Source organism: Salvia splendens, chromosome 19 (assembly GCF_004379255.2).
Source record: "Salvia splendens isolate huo1 chromosome 19, SspV2, whole genome shotgun sequence".
NCBI lineage: Eukaryota > Viridiplantae > Streptophyta > Magnoliopsida > Lamiales > Lamiaceae > Salvia > Salvia splendens.
The window spans coordinates 11,282,363-11,287,545 of record NC_056050.1 but is presented as its reverse complement, the minus strand read 5'-3'; the positions used below and the strand labels follow the sequence as shown (position 1 = coordinate 11,287,545).

Below are 5,183 nucleotides of genomic sequence, written 5' to 3'. Positions count from 1 at the left end.
AAAGCATCCAATCGAGTAAATAACTACAAACTCATAAATAAAACATCATCCATACTCAAATTAAACATCGCCATATCAGAAAACAGAAATTGCATTAATCACGTTAAACCAACAAAAAAATAGAGCCGAGCTTCGAACAGCGAAGCTTGGTGAAATTCACGACTGCAAAATAAAACGAAAGCAAATAATTGTATCTTTATCCTCCGTGAGGACGGTGTTACCCAACAACAAACAGAAAATGAAAGTGAAACCAGAAATCCCCTATGAGTTTCCGGACATCCCGCTAAGTGTGTAGAAATAAGTGAGCTAAGTGACCCAAAAACCAGCCAACCAAAATAAGTCCTCCGTGAATTGCATGCTCTCTCCCTTATATAGGTGCGGGTTTGATCTTATAGAAGCCTTCGCAGAAATCTCCATTCTGCCGTTCAGCTTCGTGATCTCCTCCGTCTAGTCATATTCTCCACAATGCTCACTTTTATCGCCATTCCCCTTCGCCATGCAAACGTCCTTCTTTGTTCCTGGACCTGTCGAAACCTTCTACACACCTGGCTTAAAACATGTGTTAGACCCCGCAATTGCATAAATTTAACCCCTTAATCTATGCATGAAATTAGCCTTATCAAACTACTCACACTTAAACCATACTTGTCCTCAAGTATAAAGACAAGAAAAATAAATAAGGCGAATTTCAATGCATGATTATCCTATGACCGACTCTACAAACAAAACACAAACTCCTAGACCTAGACACGCTAACAGACTAACAAAGAGAAAATAAACACTTAAAGAAAACAACACACAAAGGCATGAACTAGCTTCAACTTTTGGGCAGCCGTCCCCACAAGATTAAGGTCTATCCGATTCGTCTACAGTCTCCAAATCCTCCCCTTTCCTTCTTCCACCTAATCGGTCTGTCAGTTCGTCTATATAGCCTATTAACTTCCCAATTGTTAGATTCACTCGATCACTCATTCCTCACCAGGGATGTTAGGATCGAATCACTCTTAAGTCAATGGTACACCACTGTTGCGTCGGGTTATGAGAGTTCCTCTTTCCTACAGTCCTTCTTTTTACTTCCTAGAGTAGGTTACTATTGCTTCCTGCCCTTAGGAACCTCCTTTTCCTGGACTTCGTCCAGCTTATACCTCATTTTCCTGGACTTCGTCCAGCTTATACCTCCAGAACCCCAAAATTTTTTTTTCTCCGACTCTTCTCCCTAAGCATTCAGTGGCGGCCTCTTTTAGTACAAGTTAGCTCACAAAGTGTCGGCTTATAACTCACTCTTATGGAGGGGCTTCACAACTAGGTTATATAAGGCATCCTCTATTGTCCTTATTTCATTCAAACCGAATTTAGCTTATTAAGAAAAAAGGCCTCAAAGTTGGCATGCATCATATCTTCAATTGCTCTTACTAAGGGAATCTTGCCTTATTATATTCACTAGCTCATGCGACACACGAAAAAAAACTGGACCTAGGGACTCCTATTCACATTAAACACAAGTTGTACTGCTCCCCCTCTCCCACTTCACTCAAGCTTGTCCCCAAGCTATCCTAGTGAAGGAGGGAAACAGGGAAGTAATAACAGATTACAACAAAACACAAAACACATAACAAATACAAACTTCTCACACTTATACCGAGCAACGGGCTAAGTGGGAGAAGACACATAACACGCAAACAACTAGATACATCAAAAGGCATGCTGGAAAAAACTAACACAAAGCATAAACATAAAACAACAAACACATAAACTGTCATAACCGCCCTTCTAGGGTTATTAAATGTGACGATCGTGACCTAATAGGACTTAAATGCAATCAAATAAAAGGGGCTAGGGTTTTATAAAAAGGGGTTTGACCAAGGAAATAAATGAACAATAAATCAAGAGAAAAGGGTCAGGGTGACGCTTTGACAGATGGACCAATGGAGAAAACAATTATAATCATTGGTATTCAAGATAACAAATGGTTCAACGTACTCCAAAACGTATCATGTCTTTAGATTCTAAACGGAACTCAAAATAGTGTCAAGATCAAACAATAAGTAAAACAAGTTTCAGCGGAAGCATCCAAGAAAAGAATGAAGTTATGTATGAAGATACAACAACACTCACAGATCAAAGATAAACAATTCATTCTTCAATTAACTTGCTCAACACCACCATACTCTCGTCGTCGCTCAACCTGCACATTGGGAAAACACATGCAGGGCTGAGTACTATAAAATACTCAGTGAGCTCATGCCGAAAACATTTTCAATAAAATTATTATTTATCATGCTACACATAAGTAACCATCGGGGTTTGGCTTTAGAAAGGCCCGAGGCACTAAAAATAATTTCCCATTGCAAAAGGCGACTGATCAGTCATTTTCCCATAGACGTTAACCATATCTGCCAATACATGACTTGGAATGTGGCCACAAACCAAGTCACTAGACCGGCCAGCCCGTAAGCTGGCACACAGTCTACCATAGGTGTACACTAATCCAAGTAGGGTTTGCGGCCCTACGAGGACCCGAATTAGATTTAAATAATAGTGGCAAAAGCCACATTAGATAGGCACGTTAAAATCAAAATACTCCATGATAAATATAGTTGCATTCCCATCGATAAGATATTTAGGACATGGTCCTTATTTAAGAGAAAGCCCACCTCGACGGCTTAGATCTCAAGCACTTTCTTCCTCTTGCTATCACGCTGAGAGCGCGAGTTATCACCTTTAAAATTTATGTGTATCATAAATCAGTCTCAATTATCGACTCAAAATCATGCATGTCCCCAACGTTTCCCTTTTCCCATCAATTCGTTTTATCAACATAAGGAAACACACCATAGCATGCATCAACGCACAACACATCACTACATCACAGAATGGGTTTCTTAACACATATGCATCATGTATATCATTCAAAGCTTAACAACATAGACTATCTTTGCATGACTTAAATCTGGCAGAAAAGCGCAGTCGTTTTGTAAAAATCATTAAAAATCCATCCGACCTCCCTTTGGGCTGAAATTTTGCCACAACCCAGAATACACATCAAAGGTCGTCCAGTTAGAATTTCACATCAAAACCACATGTTTAGGTCAGTCAAATAAAAAACGAAACTCACTGGTCGAGAATATAAATTTTGACAGAACTGCGTAGTTGACTTCAATAATTCATTACAAATTCATCTTTTGACCAAAAAGGCTGATATTCACACAAAACACAGGAGTCACCTTTTAGTTTACTCAGTTAAAATTTCGAACCAAAATAAGATCGTTTGGTCAGTCAAACACACGTCGGAATCTAATGTCCGAACACCACAGTTGTCATGCTTCAAAATTTGGAATTAGGGTTTATAAAATATTCATCCCAACATATATATTCATACTTCCAACACATAATCATGCTTCAAAAAGATCTCACCATCATGTTCTCATATATTCACATAGCGTTCACCACAAATCATCCACAAGTTCATTCATAAACAACCTAAATGCATATACATATCCTTTTTTCATGCAATCATCAATCCCACCCGATTAGATATTAGATCTACGATCTCTACGCTTATTATATGCATGACGGAATCAAAATCAAGGTTTCAATGGAGAGGATGAGGGAAACAAATTAAATTATACCTTTCTTGATCAAAAGCAATTGGTAGAAACAAAGTATAATCTTGATTCTTCAACAATTCTTGAGGCTTCAACTTAAATTCTTCTCAAAAGATGAAGAATTTATGGAGAAAAATAGAAGAAAAAAAAATTGGGAGAGAGTGGGGAGAGGAGAGTGGCGTGAGGGAGAGGGAGTAGGCGTGTAGTTAGTGGGGTTAGGGTTAGGGTTTTCTCATGTATTTATAGAGATCAAGAATATAATCCAACAATTAAATAATTAGAGATTTGAGAAGATATGGGGGAAAGGAATTGGCGTGAACTCTGGGGAGAAATAAGAGGATTTTCGAATTCTAGGCTATTTAATTAGCCTATGATTTTATTTGGTATTTCACGGAGTAGAATAAAATGCTACGGAGCAGAAAATAATAAATCCTCCCAATAAATAGTGAGTAGGCGATTTTTATATATATTCTCCCACAAGGAATTTAAATTCAAATCCTAATTTAAATAGGATATGACAAGATCTCTTTAGATATGGTAAGATTTCCTAGGATGTTTATATTTATTCATGGAAGGGAATAAATAAGGGATCAAAATATGTAATGAATAATTTCCTCCTCCCATAAATAGGAGAATTTCGAAATCTCCATGGTGTGAGGCATGGGTGTCGTTTTTCTCATAGAAAGAATAAGGAATAATCGGACTTTGGATTTAATTTGGATAAAAATCCCGAGCAATTAATTAAATCCAAGGAAAAATAGGATTTCTTCTCTAATAATAACAGGGGTCGAAAATGCCAAAAGAATACTGATGCTCCTATTTAATCTCACTCATCCCTTAAGAAATAATTCGCCACAATATATTTCACTCCGCATAGATTATTCACACAGCCACGTCATAATTTCAACCATTTTCACTTCCACCACATATTCTCAACACTTTGACCTTTCAATGGCCACGTCATATGTTCCACATCTTTGATTATTCAACAGCCACATCATGCTCAACGGATTTGACTAATCAAATCAAATCTAAATTCCTAAACGCAATTAGGTTACACAAAAAACATGCAATTAATTCACTCATCATTTAATTCACATACTTCACGGCATTAAAAGCATTAAATGCAAAAAAATTTTGCTTCGCAAATTAGGGTTCCATAAGTGGGGCGTTACATCCTATTACTCTTAAAAAAAGTTTCGTCCCGAAATTTGATACCTTCATGAGAAGTGTTCCGGGTACAATTCCATCATCTTGTCCTCAAGTTCCCACGTGGCTTCTTCGTACCCGTGGTTTCTCCACAACACTTTTACGCTAGCCATCGATTTATTTCTCAAATTCTGAACCTTCCTGTCCAGGACCATTTGGGGTCTCTCCTTGTAGCTCAAGTCGGAATTCAACGCAACTTCTTCGTAATGAATCACATGCTTTGGGTCGAACACATATTTCCACAACTGTGATACGTGAAAGACGCTATGCACATTTTTGAGACTTGGCGGTAGCGCCAGTCGGTACGCAACCGGTCCTACTCCTTCTAGAATTTCTTGAGGCCCGATAAATTGCGGTTTCAACCTTCCC

The 5,183-nt window shown here is 38.2% G+C and overlaps 1 long non-coding RNA gene across 1 annotated transcript; it reads right to left on the bottom strand.

Moving 5' to 3' along the window:
• Positions 1-450: 450 nt before the first annotated feature.
• LOC121779594 lies at positions 451-2,723 on the bottom strand. Its single transcript, XR_006045856.1, has 3 exons — positions 2,655-2,723; positions 2,116-2,185; positions 451-545 (listed from the first exon to the last, which is right to left on the bottom strand). It is a non-coding gene; the product is annotated as an uncharacterized LOC121779594 (long non-coding RNA).
• Positions 2,724-5,183: the final 2,460 nt, after the last annotated feature.